The sequence below is a fragment of the Triturus cristatus genome, chromosome 4_1, assembly GCF_964204655.1.
Source record: "Triturus cristatus chromosome 4_1, aTriCri1.1, whole genome shotgun sequence".
Lineage (NCBI taxonomy): Eukaryota > Metazoa > Chordata > Amphibia > Caudata > Salamandridae > Triturus > Triturus cristatus.
This window is the reverse complement of record NC_140585.1, coordinates 703,494,012-703,521,747: the sequence shown is the minus strand read 5'-3', so window position 1 is coordinate 703,521,747 and position 27,736 is coordinate 703,494,012. Positions and strand designations below refer to the sequence as shown.

The 27,736-nt window shown below is 48.7% G+C and overlaps 1 protein-coding gene across 1 annotated transcript in view; it reads left to right on the top strand.

Annotated features, from left to right (window-relative positions):
• Positions 1-27,736, top strand: part of SMIM30 (small integral membrane protein 30) — a 100,133-nt gene that overhangs the window by 411 nt on the left and 71,986 nt on the right. Inside the window, exon 2 of the mRNA XM_085653173.1 lies at positions 13,864-13,940. The gene's annotated coding sequence lies outside the window, so the exon portion shown is untranslated. The remainder of the gene's footprint in view (positions 1-13,863; positions 13,941-27,736) is intronic.

The following is a 27,736-nucleotide window of genomic DNA, read 5'->3' as shown; positions in this document are numbered from 1 at the left end:
CCAAGCTTGCGGACACCTGCTGAGCACACATTCCACGTGGCATTTGATTCTGAATAGCTGTTAAATGAGTAGCTGGCAGGTTTTTTGAGTCCTTATTGTTGGGAACAAGGTAATCTGACATGAGCTGTCACGAGCGTGGTCGGCTCGTAACTGGCTCGTGTCATGTGAAGAATGTATCGTTTGAAAATGTTGGAAGGTTGAGATGGTTCTGGTGGGGAGGTTATTTCATTCGTATCTTGAACTTGTATTTGTGCAGACGTGTCATTAAAATCACGTCCCATCATCAACCTCTGACTCTTGTTTTTTTGGATGGATATCCACACTTCCAACACTTATGTGTGACATTTCCTTGATCTTAGCCTCCTTATATATGACATTACATTGCCTATCAATCAATCGTCAGTACATTTGTAGAGCGCGCTACTCACCCGTGAGGGTCTCAAGGCGCTAGGAGGAGGGAGAGGCAGCTATTGATCGAAAAGCCAGGTCTTGAGAAGTCCCCTGAAGGTCAGGAGGTCCTGGGTCTGACCCAGGTGGATGGGGAGGGTGTTCCATGTCTTGGCGGCGAGGTGGGAGAATGATCTGCTGCCGGTGTTAGTTCGGCGGATGCGTTCGACGGTGGCGAGGGCGCAGTTAGCGGACCGGAGCTGACGGTTCGGGCTGTAGAAGGTGAGTCGTTCATTGAGGTATGCTGGTCCGTCGTTGTGTAGCTCTTTGTGAGCGTGGGTGAGGAGCTTGAAGGTGATCCTCTTGTTCACTGGGAGCCAGTACAGGTCTCTCAGGTGGGGGCGGTGATGTGGCTGTTGCGAGGAATTCTGAGGATGAGTCGTGCGGAGGAGTTTTGTGCGCGCTTGCGTCATCTTTGGAGTTTGGCCGTGGTTCCCGCTTAGAGGGCGTTGCCGTAGTCAAGCCTGCTGCTGATAAGGGCTTGGGTGACCGTTCTTCTGGTTTCGGTGGGAATCCATCTGTATATATTGCGGAGGGTGTTGAAGCAGGAGGAGGAGACAGCGTTGACTTGCTGGGTCATGGAGAGCGTTGAGTCCAGGATGAACCCCAGGTTGCGTGCGTGGTCGGTTGGTGTCGGTGCAGCTTCCAGCGTGGCCAGCCACCAGGAGTAATACCATGCGGAGGTGGTGGAGCCGAGGATGAGGACTTCCGTCTTGTCAGAGTGCAGTTTCAGACGGCTGCTCTTCAGCCATTCTACGACGGCCTTCATTCCCTCGTGGAGGTTGGATTTGGCGGTGGCCGGGTCTTTGGTGAGGGAGAGGATTAGCTGGGTGTTGTCAGCGTACGAGATGATGTTGATGTGGTGCGGTCGGACGATGTTGGCGAGCGGTGCCATGTAGATGTTGAAAAGGGTCGGGCTGAGGAATGATCCTTTGGGTACGCCGCAGGTGATCGTGGTGGCTTCGGATCGGAAAGGGGGGAGGCGGACTCCCTGGGTTCTGCCGGTGAGGAAGGAGGTGATCCAGTCCAGGCTTTTGTCACGGATCCCTGCGTCGTGGAGGCGTGTGCGCAGGGTGTGGTGGCAGACGGTGTCGAAGGCCGCAGAGAGGTCCAGGAGGATGAGGGCTGCGATTTCGCTGTTGTCCAGCAGGGTTCTGATGTGGTCGGTGGAAGCGATGAGGGCGGTTTCGGTGCTGTGAGACATGTGACAGCTGAAGTGATACTTTTTCACGAGCTATTCCAAGCAGTGAAATCCATGAAATTCGATAATTGTCAAAAAGTACCATCTTCAGTCCTGCCAAGTACCATGCATCAGGGGTTAGACTAAATCAGTTTAGTGCTGATGTCTGCATCACTGCACTAAAATGCATTAGTTGTGGACAATAGCACTCCTGGGGCCACCACAGACAACAAAGGGTGCTGAATGAAGCTGCTTAGCAAAGGCAGCTGGCATGGTAATTAGCTACTACTTTGACATCTCAGTAACCTGAGCCAATGATTGGTCCAGGAAAACACTAAGGCGGCAGCTTTGGTTTTTCCTTGACGCCAAAGGAAACAATCAGCGCCTTGTGCTGCTGCGACCCCTCACAGTGCTCTCTGCTTCAGGGGAGGTCCTGCTGGCAGCATTTGTTTTTTAGCCTGGCAGGTGAGCTTCAATCTTGAGCCCTCTTGTCACGCCCATGCCTCGTCAGCAGCCTCCCAGGCCAGATATTGTACTGCCTGCTGGGCCAGCACCCCCTGTGACACTGCCTGCAGCCAGGAATCACTTGTTACTACACGGCGGGAGACAGAAAGACCAGCGCCTGCCTCAGCAGTAACAGTGCCTCAGCAGTAGCAGTGTGGTAAGTATCACTGTAGCCGGGAAGTTGCATTAAAGTGACTTTATTCTGTAAAAGCTTCACCCACGATGGGCAGAGACCGGCCGGCTCAGATCCAAGAAGAAACTGACATCGTCAGCAAGAATCCTAGCCACCCGATCTAGGGGACGGGCCGCGTACAACAACAGTACACTAAAATGCCACCACAGAGTTGATTATAAACACAGCAGTGTGGCTTGAACTGGAACCACGAGCCTGCAAGCAGGAAGTGCACCACGAGCCACACCACTGTGCATCACATCATCTTCCCCCCCCCCCCCAAAACACAAAAAAAACTTCAAAATTTCTAGAAAAATCCAGAATTAAGGCAAAAAGCAAAACCAACTTTAATACATTGTATAGTCCTTATATGTACCTAGTCTCATAACTTTGCGAGACCTGGTGCATGCTACTGTGGGTGCAACACCACTAACGGCGGTTACTTTCTTCAGCACTTGTGAACAGATCACAACTAGGGGTGGTATATTCGCTGTCTCCAGCAGGTTGTACCACTGCGTCCAATTTAAGCCTAAACCAGTGCATTCCTTCTGAATAATGATGTTGGCCTTTTAGTAACACTGAACTTTTACTGGCCCTTACTACTTTCAGTTGGTGCTGAAAAAATGGATTTCCCTTTTTTCACTATGATGGGTTTTTTGATCACGACTTAATCCTCAAAAATGGTAAAAGTGCCATGCTTGTGAGTGTTGTTGCCAGACTGTGCCATTTTAGTCTGTTTGCCACAAGCCTAGGTATATCCTTTTCCTTAACAGTAGAATCAACATCTTTATCCTTGATGACCAGTTAGTATTTTAACCAGGAAGGGAACAAAGCAGAATGAACTTGAATTAACTCCTGTGGTGCAATGTGGTGTTGTGTTGTTCTCCCAGATTTTCTGTTTGATAAACTGTTTCACATTCAACACTGCTGCTATGCCTGTTTGGACACCCTCCTTAATTACCTTGTTCCCTCTCTCCACCAAACCATTGAACAATAGTAAATAGATATCAACCCTTAAGTGTTTAACATCATGTTTGGCCAGAAATTGAAGCATTTGCTCTGATACCGAATGTGACACATTTGTAGTAACTAAAGTTCTGGGAGATCCCTCTATTGAGAATACGTGTTCCAGGAATTTAACAGCAAAGTCTGTAGAGGAAAAATTGGCAAAAGAAAAATTTAGCCACATTGAAAAATAATCAACCAAAAGAATGACATATTTCAAATATCATGGCAAGTTTATATAAGGTCCTGAAAAGTCAAGACCTAATCTGTCCCAAGGTGTGTCAGGAATGTGAACTTGATGCAGAGGTACTTTGGTTGATAACCGAAGCACACTCTTCTCTGAATGCAGACAGTGCTGGTGCTTGTACAATTACATCTTTTAACTTTTCAAAACCTGTTTGTACTTCTTCAGACCAAACAAATTACTGACCCTTCCTAAGTAAAAGCCTGAGTGGTTCCAATGATAAAACATGAACTGAAACAAACCTTCCGTAGTATCCAGAAGAACTAATGAGTGAAGCTCATTGCGGTCTGTAGGTGCAATTTCCTCCTTGATGGCCTTCACTAATGAAAATGTAATGCCCGATTCTGATATGGTGTGTCCTAAGTTTTCCAACTCTTTGGTAGCAAATGTTCATTTATCATTTCTAAGTGTCCTGCACCTGTGTATTAGGATGGGCTATGCCTTGTCAAGAATAATGTTATGTTCCTCAAGAGAATTTGCTAAGACCAGTATGTCATCCTGGTAGGCCTGGGCCCCTTTTATGTCAGTAAACAATACATCCATTAACTTTACTTTTGAAAGATGCTGTCAGCTGATGCGAGCCCGAAAGGTAGCCTGAGATATTTGTTGGCATAGAAAGGCATGACAAAAGCTGTCCGTTCCTGAGAGGCATCATCTAAAGCAATTTGATGGTAGGCCGATCTCGAATCTATGACGGAGAACCACTTGGCGTTGCCTAAGTTAACTAGCATTTTCTGTATCCTAGGTAGGTGATGACAGTCCACTAAAATGTTAGCATTCAGGGTTCTCAAGTCAGCGCAGAGCCTAATCACACCTGATTTTTTTTCATGCGACTACGATTGGAGCCACCCACTGAGATGACTCTACAGGTTCTATGGTGCCTTGGGTGCATAAATCCTTAAGCAATTGTTTAAACTTTTCTCTGACAAAGTAATTTTTTGCACTTTGTGAACAAAAGGTTTGGCATTGGGTTTAACTCTGATATGGTGTACAAAACACGCAACAGACCCAACCCATTCTGTGAAGAGTTCCTTGTGTTTAACCAAAACTGTCTCCAATGGTTCTTCCAAGCTACATACCAACTTCTCAGGTATGTTGCCTAGCATAACTGGAACCAGGAACCAGTTGTAGACCCATTTTGGCTAGGTCCTGCCAGCCAATATTGTTCTTAATTTTGATAGTGATGTACACCATGGTGATAGTTTCTCTACCTGAGCACTGTATCTTGGCCATAAAGAAACCCAGTATATCAATAGGTTTCTTGCCAAATGCTTTGGGATTAATATCGTTTGTAGATCGCACTTTCAACGTCCTTTAGCATAGAAAGTTGTGTCATGGAGGATAGTTATTGGCGAGCCTGCGTCTGCCATCACCTGTAAGGAAAAATAATCAATTATAGCATCACAAATGGGACCTTTCACAGTTGTGCGCAGCATAGTGCAATCAACCGTCAAAATCACACTGATAGAAGGAACTGTTCCCTGGGTAGGCCATGGCAGGCTATCAGGATAGCCAGGGATACCAGCACTGAAGCCTCACAGAGGTCCACCACTATGATCATTCCCACCTCTGTCCATGTTGCAGTTTGTATTGCTGTTAAAACGGAAGGAGGGGTACCATGGGGCAATCCAACCAGTGAGAGGGACGCAGCATAAAAGGGATAATACAGCATACAGCGAACACACCGCCCTAATCAACTAAGGGCAGTAGATAGCAACAGGCCCACGCCTCCTTGCCCTTGGACACTCACCGCATAAGCAACGCTATCAATGCACCCTCATTTTTTGCAGTTACCAAGCTCCCCCCAAATTGGTCCTGTCCAGCCTCCTAGTGATCCACTGCCGATGGGCTGCAAGAAATAGGACTCAAAGTTCAGTACTCGCAGACCCCCCCTCCAGGATAGCCCACTTGATGGTCTCCCGTCCCATAATAAGGTCCCAAAGCAGTGGGTCCAGCTATCCAAACCACATTTCCTCTTTAAACTGTGCTGTGCCCTCCAGGCATCTTCCAGCTTCCCAGCCAATCCTGGCAAAAACAGAGTAGAGCAGTTCAAGTCAGTGTCAGTCACGCAGTTCAACTCTCCCTTAAGGAGTAGATTCCCGTCAGCTCTCATACCCATTTGTGAGGGAGGCAAAATGGGAAAGAATAGCAGATGGTCCTGGTTTGGAGAATACACGGAACCAATAGTCAGTATCTTACCATGTAGCCTTCCTTCTACTAACATATATCATCCTTCCTTATCTGTTCTGACCTGTAATGTCTCAAGGGGACCCCCTCCCTGATCCATACCAGAGACCACGTCAACAGTCGGATCGCTACAGGTAAAGCCATCGCATCCAAATGCCACATCCCTCTAACGGGTAGGCCTCCCTTGGCCCCTTGCCATCGTGCAGTGTCTCAACTCAAAAGAATACCTAGAGCCTAGAACCTAGGACACAAACAAGCAGATCCTACCTCCCTGACCCCAGAGCGGAATGGGAACAGCCAGCTGCCCAAACATAGGTATGGAGAATCTCTAGTCTACCATGCTACCACCATCCAGGCAAAGTTGACTTGGTTACTGGGGTGTAAGCGTCACACAATCGGTGAAGAGACCCCACTCCCACCTCAATTCACCCCCATCAGCCCCCTACATTCGCTCCAGACATGGGGAATCCAAGCAGTTAACAAACATCCTCCGACACCCAGTTCTCGTTCCTGAAAACCTGCAAAAGTCATTCCCATCCCTGCCGGCAACCAGCGGGCCACAGTAGTGAGTTGATTCCACACAACAGGCCAGTACATGATTGTTCACCTTCAACGATCTAGCAATTTGAGCCCTTTTCCACAGGCCGCCCCTGTACACCTCCCAATGGTGGCCACAATGTAAACCACCGTCCACTGCACTTCACCCCAAATGGAACCAGCTCACCCATCACGGTTCTTAATGTTAAACCAGGTCCTCTGCCGTTTGGGGCATCATACGGCCTCTGTCTGCTAGTGGAAGTGACATCCAGGGCGAACTCCTCCGATCGGTGATCAGACCAGGTATCTTCCTCCGAGTCCATGGAGCCCTCTTAAGTGAGCCCAGTGGCAGTCAACACCTCAGCTGCCATGTCCTCAGCCGCCTCTTCCTTCAGTGACTTCCTGACTTGTGTATTGTTCAATATTTTCCTGCATCTTTTCCGTGCACACCGGTGCTTCCTCGGGCCACTTCTTGCCATCTTGTCTCTCGTACCCTTCATCTGGTACTCTCAAACCACTCCCACGCATCGGAAGGAGTCAGGAGTATGTGCAGCACACCCAGGGCTCGAAAAATCCAAAATATTGTACTAGTCCTGCAGGACTAGTACCTTGAAAAATCTCCTCGACCTAACTGCAACCTACTTGACCTCCGTCTCTGAAAGCGGAGTAAATGTGACAAGATAACAAGATTTAAAGGCATCTTTATTGCTCATTAACTTTGTGAGCAATAAAAATGCCTTTAAATCTTATCTTGTCACATTTACTCCGTTTTCACAGACAGAGGACAAAAGGTAGTTTGTCTTCCTACTCGCCAGAAAGGGCGAGTAGGACCTAAAAACAGCTCGCCCTCGTTAAAGTTAGCTCGCATATGCGAGCGGTCGAGTGGATTTTTCGAGCCCTGAAACCATTGAGAGGCACCCACAATTTAGCTAGAAATAAAAAGGAATATCGCAGCCCAAATTTGTGGAGTCCTGTCTTGACTTCTGTAAAGGAGGCCCTTTTAGCTCGAACAGCAGTAGTGAAGTCAGGGAACATGATCACTGCTGTTTTCTCGATATGAAAGGGATCATCTGTGCGCGCCCTCTAAAGCAAAGAGTCACGGTCCCTACAATGGAGCAACTAGGTTACCACTGGCCACGGTGGCCGTCCCGGTGTTGGAGGCGTCGCTAGAACCCTGTGTGCCCTTTCAAGTGCAAAAAAGGGAGAAATGTATGTGGGTCTTCATCCACTGCTCCAGGAGGGTGACTCTATCATTGCCCTCCACTCCCTCTGGCAGCCCCGCATTCTGGTTGTTATTGTGCCTGTTGCGTCCTCCTGCATCTTCATTTCCTGTACTTAAGATCCACACCCGCAAGATGTGCATTTGTTCCTCTATAATCAAGCAATTGGCTTTTAACTTTATCAGCCAGTTTGCGATGATCTACCCTAAGAAGGCCCAGTTAAGTGACCACCACTCCCAAGCTGGTGCTGCAGTGTTTCCTTGGAATCCACAATAGCAGACAGTATTTTATTCAGTGTGAGCTGCAGAGCAGGCGTCGGAGCTTCTAGACCAGGTCCCGGGGCCAACCCCTCCTGTGTTGCCCCAGTGTTTCTGCAGATGGGCCGCTGTCTTTTTGCCTGGTTCTGCCCATCATCCCGGCACTACCAGGCCACCCACCGGGCTCTATATCGGCAATTCGCTCAGTAGCTACTCTTATCCACCTCACAGTGCGATGTGGTGAGTGCCCCCAATACACCAGATCTGTTCACTGGGGCACACAGCCACTCGCCTCCAGTCTCAAGCCACCTCCTCCTCAGCGGTTCACGATGCGTGTATAGGCCCACGCCTGAGTAACCTCTGATCCGAGCACATAGGATCCCTACCATGCAGCCAGAGCTCTATCCTGGACCCCTGCCGAATCTCCATGCAGCACCGGTCCCAGTCATTCTCCAGGGCTGCAATAACCAATCAATGACAGTGGATGAAACCAAAGTCCCTCTCTTCAGGCAGCCCTCCTTGTCGCTTCCCGCAGGTGTGCTCCCGAGGTGCCATCTGCAGAAATTGTCAGGAGGTGGACCTCCTCGCCACCTCCTGGGGTCTCCTCTGGGACACCACCTATTGTTCAGGCCTCTTCTCTAGGCGGCGGCTGATTTAGCACTAGGCCCCAGCCACCTCGTGTAAGGGGGGACCTAGTTGTCCCACGGGGCAATCGCCCCGTGTTCCGTTTCCTCACCTGCCGTGCAATCTTTAGCTGCTGGGTGGGTGGGGTTGTCTGCCGTCACCACCAGGGGCTTGGGGGGGGGGGGTGGGTTCAGAATTGGGCCAGGCCCTAGGCCGTGCAATGCTGCGTCTCTCCAGGCATGGGCGGGTGTTGTATGTCAGTTTTGTTTCGTATCAAACGGACCCCAGACAAAGGTTCTGGCTCTTTGGTGCAATTCAAGGCTGCAGTCTACTGGCTCAGGGGGTGCCGCTGCGGTCGCAGCCCGTGATGCCCAGCACGATCGGGCACGGTGCCTCTAGATGCACTGTCTTCTTACAGGGCTCCCTCTGCGATCGTTCTCTCCATGGACCGCCTACTGCAGCTGCGGCACACCCTTGCGCGCTGTGTACTCTTGTTATCTGCCGGGATCAAGATTGCATCCCAGGCGGCTTCCAGGAGATTGTTAGTAGATATAAGAAGACTGTCGGGAGAGGAACGATTGCTTCACACGTCCACCATCTTCATCGGCCAACCCCTTGTTGAGTCCTCACTTACTTTGTTCCACTACTGTTTAGTGCAGTTCTGTGTCTGGGACTTGCCTGTTTTCCTCCTGTTGTATTCCATCACCCGCTCGCTTTTTTTGGCATTTTTGTTGTTGCTGTATTTTCCCTCCCACTTCCCGCCTCTTGCTAATCCCGCCCACCTCCACCCAGTGCCCTTTCCTCCTCCCATGACCTACTCAATGAAGGTTGCCTCTCAGATGCACCGCTAGTGTGCTGAAGGAATGCCCAAGGCAAGTCCTCCTGCACCCATCCGAGCCTAGACCGTGCCAGGAACCCTGGCTCTCCTACCACTCGAAGATACACCGCCTACGAGCCCTGGCGCCGGACTCCGCCACAACAACAGAGGCTGAACCTCGCCTGGATCTGTGATGGGACCTTTTACCTGCCGGCACTGTCTCTTCTCGTGCAACACAGGAGCGTCTGCAAGCACGACCACAACCACCACGCCAACCATGACCTCTTCAGAACAACTCCACTGCCTCCTAGTCAATACATGATCCACCGAGATTTTGGACACCATCTCCTCCCTCACCCAACGTCATTTTCTTCACTGAGACCTGGCTCAACACCACATCTGCGCCCGGCATAGCCTCAGCAAAGCCTGACAACTACAAGATAGCAGACCAAGACAGCATCAACAAATACAGAGGTGGAATCACCACCCACAAAGAAACCATCCACTGCGCCACCACCACAGACAACACCACCTCAATCATGGAACACCTCAACTTCCAACTCCCAACTGACTACAAAACCTCCAGGACCTCACCCCAGCTTTTGCGACTTCATCCCAGAATTCATCGCCCCACTCACCATTGACTCCAAACACTACATCTTCCTCTGAGACCTAAATTTTCACCTCCTCGACCTTCACAACACCAACACCGCCAACCTCCTCCAAAACTTGAACAACAGCTGCACCACCCAACTAGTTACTGACCCCACACAAATCGAAGGACACAAATCAACCCCATCTTCACGGCTAGCAACCGAGTCTAGTACAACTATGTCACCAAGGTCACCTGGCCAGACCATGCCATCATCCACATCACCATCACAGAAACCCCCTGGTACCATCACCAAGCCGCCCAGCACCTCACACCGCAGCTGGAACAAAGTATCAGAAAGCCTGTGGACTGACGACCTCAACACCTCGTTGGATCAGCGATTGCGCCAACAGTTACCCCGGTCAAGCCTACCAAACTCAAGAGATCCTCCAAACAAGCCAGTTGGGACACCATGGAACGGAGAACCACAAAACACAAGCAGCTTGAAAGGAATTGGCGGACCAGGAAGGAGCCCACAGACTGAGCCTCAGTCAGGACATCCCTCAAGCAATACCATCAACTCCTGAAGGAGTCGAAAAGGAGCACCCATGCCGTCCGCAATTAAGCTACTTCTAACCACAGCAAAGAACACCTCAATGTAGAGAGTCCTCCAACCCCTCAGATACCGAAAACTTTATAACCTTTTCCCAGGAACTCTGCAACACTCTGGCACACTTCATCCACAACAAGATTTCCCCCATCTACAAAAACATCAAACCCCAACCCAGTGCCGCTGATATCCTCAGCCTCCTTGCTCCCACAGATGCAAACCCTGACCACCTGCTCACCACATGGAACCAACTCACCACACAAAATACCACCTCAACACACAAAATACCACAGCCATCATGTATTCCGTCCACTCAGTGGAACCCCTGTCCCCACCACATCTTCAGCCTTGGAAGCAAGATGATCAGCAACAAGCTCGCCGTCATCTTCAACTCATCCTTTACCACAGCCACCTTCCCCAAAGAATGGAAGCACACAAGAGTCAAATCCTTTCTCAAGAAACCGTCCGCCGACTCCAGCGAACTCGAGAACTACTGTCCCGTCTCTCTGCTCTCCTTTCCCGCCAAAGTTTTTTTAAAGGCCATCAACCGCCAACTCGCGGAACACCTTGAGAAGAACAATCTTCTGGACACCTCCCAATCCGAATCTCGCACCAACCACAACACCGAAATCGCCCTGATAGCTGCCACCGACTACATCAGAACCCTCCTTGACCGGAGAGAAACGACAGCCCTGATCCTCCTTGAGCTCTTGGCAACAATTGACACCCATACCCCACCACACTCTTATCAAGAAGCTTCACCACATTGGAATCCAAGGAGACACCCTTGAATGGAACACCTCCTTCCTCACTGGAAGAGGCCAAAGAATTGGCCTACCACCTTTCACCTCGGTACTCGAGAGCATCATTTGCGGCGTCCCTTAAGGCTTGCCCCTGAGCCCTACACTGTTCAACACCTACATTACCCCCTTGGCCAACATTGTCAGAACCCATGGACTTAAAATCATACCCTACACCGACACCCTACTCATCCTTGCACTATCAGAAGACCCCTCCACCATGATGGTCAACTTCCGCAAGTGCATAACGAGTGTCGTCAACTGGATGAAAGACAACTGCCTAAAACTCAACACAGAGAAAACAGAAGTAATTTTCAGGAACAACACCTCCCCATGGAACGACTCCTGTTTGCCTTCCGAACGAAGTCCCTCACCCACTCTGACAGACCTTGACTGCAGCCTTGGCATCATTTTGGACAGCAAGCTTGCCATGTAAAGCCAGGTCAATACAGTCTCCTCTGCCTACTTCCTCACTCTTCGCATGCCCAATAAGATCTTCAAATCGATCCCAACACCGGATGTACTGTCATCCCAGCTCTAGTCACCGTCCGGCTGGACTACGGCAACGCACTCTACGTAGGAATCATCTCGCGCTTCCTGAAGAGACTGCAACCGTGCATAAATCAGCAGCCAGACTCTTCCTCAACCTCCCAAAGCGGACTCACACCACCCCCTGCCTCAGGAAGCTCTGCTGGCTCCACATTCAGAAGATATGTCAATTTAAGATGCTGCTCCACACTTATATAAAACCCTACACAATCAAGGACCAGCATACATTAACCAATGTCTCAACTTCCACCAATCCTGTAGACACCTGCGCTCCGCCAGTGTCTCCCTCAGTCACACCCCTCACATCAGCCTAGGCAAAGTGGATGATGCTCCTTCTTCTACCTCTCTGCGAAGTCCTGGAATGACCTCCCCCTTCATCTCTGGGCATCATCCTCTACTGGAATTCTGGGAATGACTCAAGATCTGGCTGTTTAACTGTACCGTCCCATCGCAGCAGGGCCTTCAGCACCTGGAACTTAATGGGTGATTAGCCATGATTTATGTCTTATTTGATTGAAAGTCAAATATGCCACTCTTTATTTCAGGTAAAAAGGTACAAAGCCCATCCATCAACCCCATATAATGCACGGGTGGCAAAAGACTCCAAATAAAAATGTACAGCGTTACCATCTGGATTTAAAACATTTTAATCTTTGCAATAAAAGTATATTAAGTTTTTCTAAGAGTATGCTACACCTCGGCCCCAAATTTATGAGTTCCAGGAGTCATTTTTTTCCCCCATTTCCAGCATAACAGTGCAGGTTTTATTTTTATGCCGAGGTGTGGCAGTGATAAGGACATGGAGTCATGAGAGGCGGAGTCATGCAAAACAGAGGCTGACCATCAACTTATACATTTACGCAGCTGACTTAGGCAGCTTAACTTACTGCAACCTCCCCACATTGGGTACTTTACCTAAAGATGGATTGTCATCCCAGCGTTTTATTTAGGGCTAATTAAGAGTTCAGCCATTTCACCATGGGAATCTACCCTGGAAACAGTTTATCGTTCCATCAAATTTATTAAAGCCATTACATTTGAGCCTTCCTGACCGCCAGTACCCCTCCCCGCGATAGGTGCCTGGCTGGGCCCTTTGTGAGTACCCTTTTCTCCTTTTCACTCCCACACGTTGTGCACCACACGGTCTTGCAGTCATCCCCGGGTGCCCCGTCATTGTGAGGTCCTGATGAGACCCCATATCGATAGTTGGGTCAAAACGTCGTCGACTACTTGAAGCGGACCATTTTTTCAGCCACTATTATTGTATTAGTAGGCTGCGAGTACCTATCATGTATTGATTTAATGATCATCTTAGTACAATTTGCTGAAACCTCGTTTTTATGTCACAAACAGTCACAACCTTTAAATATAGGTTTCACAATCACTTGGGACACCAGGCACTGGATTTAAAGTAATGTGATTTCAGTATTTAAACAACATGATTACATACTAAATTCGTGTTGTATGCATTTTCTCTTTCAGACATCCCTTTGCCTTCGATTATTGTGATTGTGCTATTACATAATAAGTATTAATTGTTGATTGTCCACAGGAACCGTTGTTTTTGTTAAATCAACTTATTAGAGGATATAAACTTACAGAACATAATATCATGTCTTTATTTTGAATCTTCTCTCTATTTCTGCAAAACTTCTTTCAGTGTCTTATATTTCTCTTTCTGTCTCACAAAGTATCCCATTAAAATTAGAATGCATTATCTCCTCCATTTTCTTTGGCACTCTTGCTATTTTCCTGACATACTTCAGTGTACTTCGTCCCGCATTTAATGTATCTCACCATAAAGTTTTTCTCTTTTGTCCAACATCAATCATTCTTCGTCTGTATTCAGACTTGTCGCAAGCGTTTTTTTCTGGGTTTTTTTTGCCATCACTTCATGCGTTTCTCTATTCACCTGCATGCCACCCTTTTGATTCCATTATTCTCTCTTCCTGTATACAATTTCCTTCTCTGCCAATTCTTACTGTGTCATCATGTTACCACTTTGTTGTCACCCCTAATGGGGGTTGTCCCTTATGTTACCAGTCTGTATAATTACTTCCCCGCTTTACTCACCATCCCGTTTTTTGAATTTGTTTTTGTGTCTTTCTTTTTTTCTAGGTGCCTGACAGCATAGCTCTTTTCTGAAGTATTGTTGCAGATTCTTTAAAATATACTGTGTCTTTGGCTCTAGCCTGGTGAGTATTGCCCTCTCACCACATACTATTGGCTGTCTTTGTCTATCATTCCAACTTCTTTGCATTGCAGTGGATAAGGCACTGTTTAACATATGAAAAATGCATTTAAATTGCACATTAAATTCTTTCTCATAATGCCTTGTATACAATAGGCAATCCTCTTGTATTTCTTTGAAAGAAATCAACTTTTTTAAATGTCTTTGGCAGTGCGTTTGTGCAACCCTGACATTTAGGTAATTACCTCATTGTTTTTTTATTTTCACACAGGTCTGTTTTTATAGATCATAACCACCACTATTACCACTACCACTACCACAACCCTTACCACAGTCGCCATTATCAGAACCACATCTTTACATCTACCACCATCATTACGACCACAATTACCTTTGTGATTACAACAGTTACCCCCAGCATCACTACTATCGCCAAAAACAGCACTTCCCCACCACTGTTTCTGCCACAACCACCATATTGCTCCTACCACCTTTATCCCCACCATCATTACATCGCCACAATTACCTCCACTATAATTATCATCATTGCCACTGTTACCATTGCAGCCACCACCATTACCACGAACACTATCGTCACCAACACCTTTTTCACAACTACCAGCAGTAACACTACCACCATTATTACTAGAAAAGCTAAAATGTCTGGACTTAAAAGGCTAACACATACAGATGTTGGCATGAAAACATTTTGTTTTCATGGATTCAGTCTTCAATGCAACATCTATTGTATTTTCAATGCAGGTTTATTTATCTGTCATCTTTTGCACTTTATGCCATCCTTTTTTGTTTGGACAGCTAGTGGGCTGATCCTGAATGTGCTAGTTAAGGGTGATGGGATGATGTGGTATTGCAGGTTTTGGAAGGAACTTTCTCCTTGTATAACTCTCCACTTCCATTTTAAACCCCATGGAAATAAAAGATAATTTGGGAAGAAAAGGAGCAAAAGAAGAAGAATTGAACCACTTGGTGGGTAAACCCCATTCTATGGTAAGAAGACCCTCTCTTGACTTGTACTTCTGAAAAGTCTGTCCAAAGTGAGCACAACGTGTTCCCTACCAGTCTCTTGGAGCCCATAATGGGTGGACTGCCTTGGAACCCTGAACGAAGGACAACTGTAGACTGGTCCTCATGGGTGCCCTTAGTGGGTGAACGACACTCCTGAATACACAGGGACCCTGCAAGTGGCTTAAGGCCTTGGGGTGTACTGTACAGAGTGATCTGCCTTGAGGACCATGGGAGTGCCTCTGTAGGAAGACCCCTACAAATAATGCAACTACCATGGGTTGCACTGGAGGTCTAGGCTGTTAATTACACCTGTTTCTTCAGAGGAGGAAGCAGCAGTCTGAATGGTTCATGAAGAGCCATCAAGATGTCAGCAGCTAAAATCTGTGAAGCAGAATGCTGCAAAAGAGCATTCCTTGTGGCTAGAGTGTGGTATTAGAAATCCATTGGGGAAAAACCCATGCTATTTTGTCCAGTGAGTCGAAGGGTTCCTAAAGCGAGACAGACGCTCATGTGTGGCTTTTTGGAAGGTTGCTGTAAGAATTTGTAAGTTTTTATTGAGGCGGAGAAGGATACCTCTCAATCAATAGCCACAGTCCTTGTCAGGGTGAACCACTAAAATCACCAAATGTGTCTGTGTAAAGTATTTATACAGTACTCAAGCTGTAATAAAGTAAATTCACAACACGAGAAAACTCCAAACCAATTTAGAAAACCAAATTAATGTTTAATAAATCAAATGACTCCAAAAGGACAAAAACGGAATAATAGGATTCGGAGCTATGAATTTTTTTAAGTTTAAGGTTCAGAATAGTACCAAAAAGCATTAAGCGGTCATCTGGTTGCGCTTGAGTGATACCAAGAGCAAGTGATGGCTGACTACACTGAAGAGTAGTTCGGATATAGAAACCAGGTTCAATCCAGTCAGAAATTTTACCTTCGGCCTCTGGAATGGAGGTTCAGAATCCTCAGTGGGTCAAAGCAGTAGGCTGTGGACAAAGAGAGCCCTCTGTCAGAAAGCCGTTGGATGAGGTCTTGGTTAAGCCTATTTACTTTTGGCGGGAAAACGAGTGGGAGAAAAGGCCCATCTTTGGCCCAGAAACCTTTTGCACCTGTGTGCGATAATGTTTTCCACCTTCTGACAATCACTTTTTTTGAGCTCAGATTCTTCCAGTGGAGCAATACTGCAGGCTGCAGCCGAACGATGCACCACAAGGCTGCATACCTTCTACGTATACGTAGTGAGAGCAACCTGAAATTTTGACCCAGCAGCAGTGCACCTTCAGCGAATCTACTTGGCAGGTTGGATATGATCCTCCACCAGTTCTCAGAGCAGAAAGTTGGCAACATTTGTTAGGAGGAATACACTTTGACACCAGCGAAGAGTCCACCGCCTTGGAGACAGCACTTGAGGGTCAAGGCTCACTGCATCAGAGGCCAGCAGCTGGGTCCAGGGTAGGTCCAGTTGGTCAGCTGGTAATGGAGGAAACGTGCCTCTGGAAGATTATTTTGTCCCTGTAGGTAAAACTGGAGGTTCTATTGATCACCCTTAGAGTCAACTTATTTGTGGGAGAGGAGGTCCAAACTTAAGGGCTCTTCTCAGGTCACAGACAACAGGTCAAGTACTTTGTTTTTCTTCAGTTGGTCCAGAAAATGTTTTGTATGGGGTGCTGGTGATGCCACATTTATGCCCAGTGCCAGCCTGTGTATGGGTTAAACTTCTAACCACTCCCTTACCAATGGGGTAAAAGTTTCCAGGGATGATCATACCTACTTTTACAGTACGTCCTGTATGCCATACTACAAACAGTCCCTCACTGCCTCTCTCTGCTTAATGCCAGTATAGCAGAATCGTTTGTCTCTTGTGCAGAGCACCTGTGCCTAGGTGTGGCTAGGGAAATGAGCAAACCTTCCCCTGAGGCCACTCTAAACCAGTCGGTGGGGCAACTCCTCTCACTGGCCCTGTTGCCTGAATGTGAAGGGGGCAGGCCCAGGTATTAGCTACATATGCCTGTGACAGGGTAGGCCTCTTTGAAGGTAAAGAAGTTCCCGAGCACAGCCCAAAATCAAAGCCTTCCAGAGGAACAGAACACCTCCCCAAACTCGAGGCCTCTGTCTCATCTCTGGGAGCAAGTTCACACCTTATCAGAGTGGCAATTCAGCTCCAGTGGGAAGCTCATTCAAATGTGCGTCTTGAGACTTTGACTTTGAGCAGGCAACTTTCTAAAAGTAATTATTCTAAAATATTCATTACATATCTGACATTACCAAATATTTGGGCTTGTAATAAATATTTTAGCAAGTCCAAGAAATAATTTTGTAGCTGTGGCCTATGCATAATATAACCTCTTTTTATTTTATTTTTTTAAACATTGTTTCATTTTAATATTGGATCTCCATGCAGCCATCCCTGCTGCAGGGAAATTAGCTTTCAGGGCTTTCTTTTACTATAAGAATATGTTTAACATAAAAATATCATGGTTTACATCTTTTTATTGTGTTTTCAAAACAAAAACCACCACCTACATCCAACAGGCCGGTGGGGAAACATAAAGTAGATGAGGGGAGAAAGGAAATTATGACTAGAAAGAAAAGGAAGAGGAGAGAGAGCGGGAAATTAGAAACACAGCGCTGGCTATTATCGTGTGTTACTAGCATATATCATCTTATATCTTTAGTTCCCGGTGTGAGGCTGTCTTCGGGTCCTGGAAGAAATCCCTAGTTAGTCTGAGCACCCGTAGGTACATGGGACATGTAAGTTCATTAAATTCAGTAGATGAGAACTTCAATGTGGATCTCCAGGTTTTATCAAAGCGGGGGAGTCTACGTGATATGCTAGCTGTTATCTTTTCCATTCCTACTATCTTCCATTCCTACTATCTCCCATAGCTTATGTAGCCAATCCAACCTGGTTGTGACAGCCTCCTTACCCTCCTTAGCCAATATCACCTGCTTGGCTGCCCCCAGAGCCTGCGTAATAGCTCTTCCCTGGCATGATCCAAAGGAGTATGTTAAAGTGTTGGGAAGGCAAAGTAGTATGTAACTTGGGAATCGTGGCAGGTCGGTGTCGTAGGTAGTACTTATTTCAGGTATTGTGGAGTCCGAGAGGGCTGTATCTTGGGGCATTGCCACAGTAGATGGGTCAAAGAGCCTACTTGGCCACAGCGGCTCCAACATTGAGCGTCTCCCCCTGGCGCGCCACCCTGTCTGAAGTATAGTACCAGTAGTGCGCTATTTTGAGGAACATCTCCTTACCTGCTGTACTGCAGGAGGAGGCTCTAGCTCTGTGAACGATGTCCTGCCATTCTTTTGGAGAAAATTCCTGCACACATTCTGTTTCCCATCTACGCTGCGCTGGTGTCTTACTTCGCTGTGTGGGTGTAATTAAAAATGCATATATATCTGACAGTAAGCGTTTGCCTGAAAGTCTAGTTATTAACCATTTTTCAAATTTTATTAAGGGGCGACCTGCGTGTACGCTAATATGCGGTTGTGTGACCCACTGCCTTATGGCCAGGTACTGCCAATACGTTGTTTTAGGTAGGCCGTAGCTCCAAGACAGCTGGGGGAAGTCAATTATCCCCTTCTCATCAAAGAGATCGCCCACCCTTTTGCAAATGGCTTCTTACCATGTAAGGTAACCCTGTCCAGAGCGAGCTGGTGGGAATTCTGGGTGACCAATGAAATAAGTCAAAGGGGACTTAGGAGTAGATAGACCCTGAGCCACCTGAACCTTATCCCATTCAGTCATCGTGGCCCTCAACGCCGGGGAAATGTAGTCCCCCACTGGACGGTGTCGCCTGTGAAGCCATAGTACCTTCCTCATATGTATACCCGATATTGCCCGATCATTAAAGCAGCAATGTTTTTCGGACATTTGCCTGTACCATTCTATCATGTACCACAGTTGGGCTGCTTGATAGTACTGCAGTAGGTGTGGGACCCGCAGCCCACCATCCACCTCCTTCAAGTATGTTTGATGGCGTGCCATACCAGCCTTTTTCCCACCCAAAATGTGGTCAGCCAGTAGGTGCTGTAGTTTGGCTAGTATCTGAGGGGGCCTACAGCGGGAGAGTCTACATTACATACAGTATGTGGGGATGAATAGCCTTTTTTTACGGCAGCCAGCCTACCTAGCCATGACCAGCGTGAGTTGACTCCAACGTTGGAGTTCTGCCTTAGTGTTGGACAGTAGGGTGACGTAGTTCTCGCGTGTCGTACGGTCAAGCGTGGAGAATATTTGGAGACCCAAATAGGGGATGCCCGACTTAGCCCACCCAAAGGTAAAGTCAGTTTTTAGCCGCCCTAGGTCAGTGTTGGAAATGGTTAGGCTAAGAGCTTGTGTCTTTTGAATCTTAATCTTAAAGCCCGAGACCCGACCAAACTCTGTGAATTCCTGCATGAGTGGAGGTATAGAGGTAAGTGGTTGAGTAAGAAAGAGCACCACGTCCTCAGCATAAAGAGAAATCTTGTGTTCCCTGTCCCCATGTAGATCCCAGTGATTGCGGCGTGTTGTTGGACACGCTCCGCGAAAGGCTCCATGTACAGAGCGAATAGTAGGGGTAATAAGGGACACACCTATCGGGTGCCTCTCCAGATTTTAAAGGTTTGGACTTGACCCCTTTTACACTAATCCTTGCCTTCGGTGCTTTATATGTGCTATTGACCCACTGTAAAAACCGCGGCAACAAGCCGAAACTCACCAAGGCCAGGCACAGATATGGCCACTGGACCTGGTCAAAAGCCTTCTCGGCATCAACTGACAGGAGCAAGGTCTGCTTCTGGGAGCGCTGGGTCTTGTCGATAAGGTGAAGCAAGAGCCTGGTGCCGTCGCTGCAACCTCTTTCGGGATGAATCCGGACTGGCCAGGATCCACCAGCCCTTGCATGTGTTGTGCTAGGTGAGCCGCTAGTATGCTAATGAAGGTTTTTAGGTCTACGTTCAGCAAAGAAATGGAGCGGTATGAAGCACACTTCTTCTGTTTCTTGCCCGGGTTTGGCAGGACCACCACTGTGGCCATGCGCATGGAGGGAGGTATAGTTCCTTCTTTGCTGAAAGAATGGAAGAGTTGTGTAAGTAGTGGGACCAAGCTTGGCGCGGAGGTCTTGTTGAACTCTGAGGAAAACCCATCCTTCCCCAGGGCCTTGCCCGACGCACAGCCCTGAATCGCTCTCAATACCTCATCTGGCGTGATGTATGCATCTAACTTTTCTGCGTCCACAGTCAGGACAGAGGCGACCTGTGCCTGAGCTACGTATGCCGCAGCTGCTTCCTCATCTAGGGAATCTGCCGTATAGAGAGCTGTATAGAAGTTTTCGAATTCAAGAGCTACTAGATAATCTTCTTGCACTGTATTACCGTGGGGGGTTTCAATCTCTACTATTTGGCGTTTAATTATTTGGGAGCCTACCTGGCACACCAGTAGCTTCCCGACCTTATTCCCCCATCATAAAAGCGCAGAAGGGAGTATTTAACCCTATCGAGGTCCAGCGCTTATAGTTGCTTGCGGGCATTTGTAAGTTGGCGGCGGGTCTGGACAGCACCCGTCTGGCGGTGCACCATCTCCTGTTCTTTGGCCTGAAACTCCAGTTGGCCCCTTTTCTCCTTCCTGTCCCGGGTCAGTTTGGCTGCTATTGAAAGAAATTGTTCCCGAATGACCGCCTTCAGTGTGTCTCACAGTAGGTGTACATTTGTGTGACCATCATCGTTGGTGTCCAAAAAGGTTTATATGGCCTCTTGGACTTCTTTAATGTTGGCTTTATACGTAAGCAATTGATGGTTAAGTCTCCACACCCTATGTCTCTGAAAGTCACCCTCTAACTGGCAAGAGAGGCTAATAGATGAATGGTCTGAAAGCGATGCAGTGCCTATGGTAGTGTCTAGTATCCCTAGAGTAATTTGTGGTGTAGTTAAGGAGAAGTCTAGGCGAGCGTAATAGTGTGCCGCTGACAAAAAGGTGTAGTCACAAGCCGTAAGATTGTGCTGTCGCCAGGCATCTACAAGTCCCACCCCCACCAGCCACTGTTGCATCGATGCTGATAGTGCCCCAGGGTGACCCGTCCTCTGTGTGGTTCTGTCGAGGGCAGGGTCCTGTACTATATTGTAGTCTCCCCCCACTATAAGATTTCCCACCTGAGTTTTCCAGGACCAAGCTTAATGCATCCCGAAGAAACGCCTCTTGTCCTTCATTTGGCCCATATACCGTTGCCATTGTATAATTGTGACCTCACACGACCACCCGTAGTGCCAGCAACCTCCCTGGTATTTCTGTCTGCACATCTAGTTTCTTTCCGGAGAAGTGTGTCGCAAATAGAACAGCTACACCTGCTTTCTTCCCTGACATAGATGAAAAGAATTGGCGATCAAACCAGCGAGACTGAAGGCGTGTCCAGTCTGTGCGTTTTAAGGGAGTTTCTTGCAGAAAGCTTATATCGCATCGGATTTCCTTGAGGTGTGTCAGGAATGCCCACCGTTTTGCTGGTGTGTTAAGGCCCCGGACGTTGAGGCTCAATATTAAAATGCTAAGGGGTACCATTGGGATATTGTGGGTGTGTGTACGTCAAGCCGGGGTTCCCTTCCCTCCCGACAACCAGCAGCCCTTTCCGCATGGTGTCCTCCTGGTTGCGGGGGCTACCCGGATCTTTCCAGTTAAGGGACTCCCAGCCTCGTTCCAATAAAGTAGCTATCCCTCCCCTCGTGGTGCGTAGACATTGAGAGGGCCCTACCTCTAGCTATGTTGGTCCCTCTTTGGCAGGAAGTCCCTTCCTTGCCTTGTCCCACCCTTAAATATACCGTCCGGGACTTATGAGAAGGCCCTGCATAATGTGTATCCAGAAATCCCCGTTCAGGGTCATACCCAGTTCCATAAGCCTCTTGCAGCGTACGCAGCCATGAGTTGTCCACAAATTCTCAGTTCTAGCTGGGGGGTGTTGCGTCAAAGAGGCGCAAGTGAGAGAAGAAAAGCAAGAAATCTGTACGGGAGGTGAGCTTAGAAAGTGTCAACGACAAAGAGACTGCTCATACTTGGGCACCTGTAGCACCATGGCACATGTGTCCGTCTAGTTGGGTGACATTGCAGCACCATCTTTTCATACAGTGGGTGTGTCCCGGATCCGCCGGCAGCCAGCAGGTCGCAACGGTCTGGCAGATGTGCTTAGGGCACCCTCATTCTGTTGCTTGGTCTCCTCCGCCGTTCCTGGCCTGCAGCTAATGAGTGCCTTTAGTTCCTTCTGACTCTCCTTTTCTGAGGATCATGTACGCGAGTCTTTTCCAGTGCGGTGCCCTCTTCTCGACTTTAATGTTTGCTCAGCTCCCTCATTGCCCGGGTGTTGGTCCTCCGAGCCACCGGCCACAAAGTCAACCCCCAGGGCTGTCAGCGTCTCCTGCAGGGACCTCACTGCCTGTGTATCTTTATTCCATATGAGGAGTAGTGTATAGGGATGGCCCCATCTGTAGCAAATCTTGTGATCGCGCAGGAATGTGGTGACAGGGGGCAGAGTCCTGCGGCGTTGGAGCGTTTCTAGGGAGAGGTCCTGGTAGATGCCTACTTGTAGGCCTTTGAACTGGATATATATAAGGCGGCCTGCCCTGTGCGTGCAATCCTAAATGATCTCCTGGCCCTCTAGTGCCGGGGCAACGCATCAGAAAAGCCGGAACACAAAATCCTCCAATTTCCCTGCATCTGCGCAAAGGGGTACTCCTTTAATGGGAACATTAGAGCGCCGGTGCGTGACCTATTTTCCAAGTCTTCAAGTCTCAGGCATAATTCTTCTTTACAGTCTCTTAGGTTCATCAGCTCCTGTGCGTGCGAGTTGAGTTCTTCCTCCCTACCGTTGCCTGCCTTTTCCAAGGAATCCACGTGGTCCCCCAGCTCGCTAATGTCCATTCTGACCTGTTTACAATCTGTGGAGACCTCTTGTCGCAACCCCACAAAGTCGTCCCGTTTCGTGGTAAACAGCTGTTCCATGAAGCGCTGCATAATCGGCTCCTCTTTCTCCTCGTCAGACTGGCCTAGATCCCCTTCCTGACTTTGAGATGGTGACAAATCCGCAGCTTGCCCATTGGGTCTTTTGCCCCCTTGTTTCTGTAGGAGGTCTTTAATGTTAGCCTCCTTCCTGGCATGGCTGGACGCCATTTTGGTAGATCCCCCGGTGTGCGTTGAGCAGGTCTCAGACCATCTCCAGTACCTTTTTAATATGCCTGACTCCAGGTGAGTTCAGTCAGGCGGTTCCTCGGCGAGCCTCACCACGTGTGTCCTCTCTGTGAGCCTTAGCCTTGCCGCACTGGCTTCCCTCGTGCTGGGTCTCTCCGGCTTTCCGCCTTAGAGACCAGTGGAGATCTGGCTTTAGGGATCTATGTGTCGCTGTCTTTTATCAGGCCATACAATAGTTTACTGTATCCAGATGGCCCTGGCCGCCTTCCATTCCCAGGGCGGACTCTGGCTTCGCTTGGACCCTGTCCCCACCACCTCCTCTAAGGCTTGAGTAGATCCCTGGGGCTAGGGCAGGCCCGCCCGACCTCCGACGTCTCAGTCGAGGTTTCCTCTGTCCCACATCAATCAATCATGGAATTTGTAGAGCGCACTACTTACCCGCGAGGGTCTCAAGGCGCTGGGGAAAAAAAAAGGTGGGGGTGCTGCTACTGGTCGAACAGCCAGTTCTTGAGTAGCCTCCTGAAGGTCAGCAGGTCTAGGGTCTGTCGTAGGCTGAGTGGGAGGGTGTTCCAGGTCTTGGCGGCGAGGTGGGAGAAGGATCTGCCGCCGGTGGTTGTTCTTCGGATGCGCGCGACGGTGGCGAGAGTGAGGTCGGCGGAGCGGAGCTGGCAGTTAGGGACGCAGAAGAGGAGTCGTCTGTTGAGGTAGGCTGAGCTGGTCTTGTGCAGTGCCTTGTGTGCGTAGATGAGGAGTTTGAAGGAGATTCTCCTGTCGACGGGGAGCCAGTGCAGGCTTCTCAGGTGGGGGTGATGTGGCTGTGGCCTGGTACGTCGAGGATGAGGCGTGCAGAGGCGTTTTGAATGCGTTGCAGTCGTTTGATGAGCTTGGCCGGGGCTCCCGCATAGAGGGCGTGTGTAGGAGAGTACGATCTGCTTCACATGGGTACCCTCACTTTTTGCTGGTGTTTCACTGTTTTTCGACATCAGTCTGGCTGTGGCCCTGCTAATCGGGACCACAGCCTAGCTCATTCCTCTCTAAAATGGTTTCCATGTACATTAGGTACATATCTAATTGGATTCTGGAGTGCCTTATAAGCCCCTAGTATATGGTATACTATGTACCTAGGGCATAGGTACCTCAGAGGCCTACCAGGGGCTGCAGCGTGTATTATGCCACCCCTGGGAAGCACTCCAAAATGACACCACAGGTCTGCTACTGCAACCTGGGTAAGGGTGTGCTTGCACCCCTTACTGTGGTATAGGCTACCTATATCACTACCTTATACAGACACATATAAACCTATAAGCCACTCCTATGGCATGCCTTGACAATCCTGAAGGCAGAGTGCTTGGTTTCATGTGAGAGGGTGCCCAAGCATGAGCTGAGCCCCTCTGCAGCATTCGGAAATACTTCCTTATGGCCGTTCTGTGATACAGCCATACCATATACTCTTAAGTGCATTATAACCTCGCGGTAAATGCCAACTTTGGAATGGCTGCATCAAAACATGTCGTGCTTGGTGTCAAACGCTTTGGAATATTACCACCCTGCCAGTTCTGGCGGCGGGGGTAGCATTCCACCCTTCTAGAGAGACATGTTCATACTGGCTTAACCCGGTTAAAACCTTTCAAAGCCCTGGCATCACAAAATGGATGCCACTGCCACAGACACGGGTCTGGCCTCCTGCTGCTGGAGGAAACTCCGGCAGGGGAGGCCTGGACAATAGGTTTCCTGTTACAGGGAGGTGTGACCACCTCCCCAGACAGGCTGATGTGTATTGGGGCAGGGTGGGTGCATTCACAGAATGCTTTTGAGACACTGCCTGGGGCACACAAGGTGTCCCTGTGCATAGCCCGGTTCAAACTGGTTGCAGGGGCACTCAGCCCCTGCTCTGGCACGAAACTGGACAAAGGGGAAGGGGTGTAACCACCCCCACCCCAGGCCCACCCATAGGAGGAGCCTTAGAGGTAGTCCATCCCCTAAACTTAGTATAAGTATAGGAACCCAGTCCCTAGGACTTCAGATTACCCTGGACGAACCTCTGAAACATATTTCCTGGACCTTCGACTTTCTATCACGACTTCAAGACAGAAGAAATCTCCCTTGGGGTCAAGGAGTGACTCCCCTGCTTGGCAGGCACCAAAGAAGCAACTGACCGGTCTGCATTACTGAAGCACCCGCCGGACGCCGAAGTCTCTGCATCCCCAGAGGTGGATTTCCAGACTTCCCCGAGGCTACCCTGAGTCCACAGCAGAGCTGAGGCCTGTGGCTATCGTGGGTAACGTGGAACCATGACCCCTGGACACCGTGAACGTTTGCAGCAACAACACCTTCCTGATCATCCTCGAAGTTGTGCTTTGGGCTCCGAGTAGCCCCAGCCTTGAGCACCTCCTGCACCGAAGATTGTTGGCCTCCACTCCACGAGTGACCCGTGGGCCAGCTCCAAGTGCGACCGCTCGAGGCTCCTTTGCGATCACTAGCCCGTTGGCTAGCATGTCCCCATGAAGGCAACTCCACTTCTACTTGTGCTTTTCTGGTTGCTCCGGACTTGTGCTTACTTACCCTCGCTGGGTGAGTCCATCAGACCTTGCTGGTCTGCACCGCAGTCCTTTCTCTGATTTCCTGGGACTTGCCGTTGCCAAGGCTTGTTGGGTCTTTCCTGGTCGCCGACACCGCAGCACTCGACAGACTTCGTGGGACAGCTCGAATCCGGCTCGTGGACTTCGTCGATGCCTCCTGGACCTCGTGGCTGAAGAGTCAAGACCTTCGACAACTCACCTGAAGCACCCAACATCTGTGGGCATTGGTCCATCCTGCCCTAGGTCACTGGCAACTGACCCAGACTCTGTCCCCTCTGCTTTCAGGTTCCTTACATCCTAGATCCAGGCTTGGATCTCTCCGGACACTTCTCCTCTTCTCGGCAACAGCAGTTCTTTGCAGGCTTCCATTGGAATAGATGACGCAACCCGACGCCAAAAGGCACCTATGCACCTGGCTTCCCTGGGTGAGGTAACTCAAGTTCTCCGGTACTCTCGAGGGTGCTAGCCCTAGAACTGTCTAAGTCCAAAAGGGTTTGGTCCTAGTTCGATTTGAAGTGTCCCTAATCTTCAAAATTCCAACCGCGACATTCCCCTTAGAAAGTAATAGGAACCCGCGGTTGTGTTTCCACACTGCATATGGCTCCCGTGGGTCTCCGACGTCCCTACCTTGGATGGTTCTTTGGGGTCCCAGCGATTCTAGAGGTGATGGGCACCTTGCCTATCTCAGTCCTGGTTCTTATACCACTATTTTAGTATATGGTTTGTTACGCCCCTAGGGCCCAAACATGTATTTGTGCTTTTACTGATGCTTAAACACTTGTAACTGAAGTACTTCGAACTCCAGTCTCATAAAGAGACTAGATGGGTGTGATTTCTTAAATACATATAGTTTGAATTTACACCTGGTGTGGTTGTCTTTTCATTTGATCATTCAAGAGATTATAGACTGGTAAAACAAGCTGCCTTACATTCCTTCAAGACTTAGCCTGAAGGCTGCTCTCCATAGCTACCACTAGGATAGCTTTCACATAAGGTTGTCTTTAACCTATCGCCATAAGGGGTTGTTTGGACTGATACAAGGTGCCCACTAAAACTAGTGGACAGCATATATCAGGCCACCTTCTCACATTGGTGTGCAGCGTGTGGGATTCCAGCTTGCTATTGTTTTACCAGATAATCTCAATTGAATTGATCAACTGAAAACCACTAAAGGTACCTAAGGTACATATAATATCAAGTTTAGCTAAAGTAAGTTCTACTGAACTTAGAGTTGTGTGTCAAGGGATAGCACACCCTTTCTACAACTCAAGAGAGTTTAGTAGGCCACACTAGTGTAGGTAGTACAATACACCACACCACATTAGTAATGTCTAACCAACCAGGAACCTCTGATTCCCTACCAGGAACCAGTGAGCTCCTTCCCTACAAGTATGAGGATCTCTCCTTTGCTAGACTTAGGGCCTTATGCACCATTAGAAAGCTGAAGACAGGCAAAAGTCCATCCACACAGCATCTTATAGAGATACTGAAACTGGATGACATTACAAGTCCTAGTGGGCCTGTAGATGGAAACAGTGTGGGTGGGGCAGCACTTGAGACTGGGTCCAGAGGTGGAAACTCCCCTGATCCTAACTCTGATGCTGACCAGACTGGTGACAATGACCAGACTCTGGTGGACACAGACCATCAGGATGAGGACAATAATGCTCCTTCCTTCATTCCTCCTGGTAGGCCTGAACACAGGGCTAGAATGGATAGATCTCTGTCAAGGGGATCTATTCAGTCTAACTCCTCTATTGGAACCTCGATTTCTTCTCATAGAGGGAGGGAAACCTCCCAGGAGAGGAGAGAGAGGCTGCTGAAGTATGAGGAAGACGAGTTCAACCTCAGAAAGCAGCAGATGGCCTTAGATAGGGAAGCCCTGGAGCTCTACAGAGCTACTAAAAAGGAGGGACTAGAGTCCCTTGGTGGCAGCAATTTCCCTAGAGATAGGGAGAGGTCTTATGACCATAGAAACCTAAGTAAGATTGTCCCTCCCTACCAGAGTGTGGATGACATCCACAAATGGATAACTGCCTTGGAGAG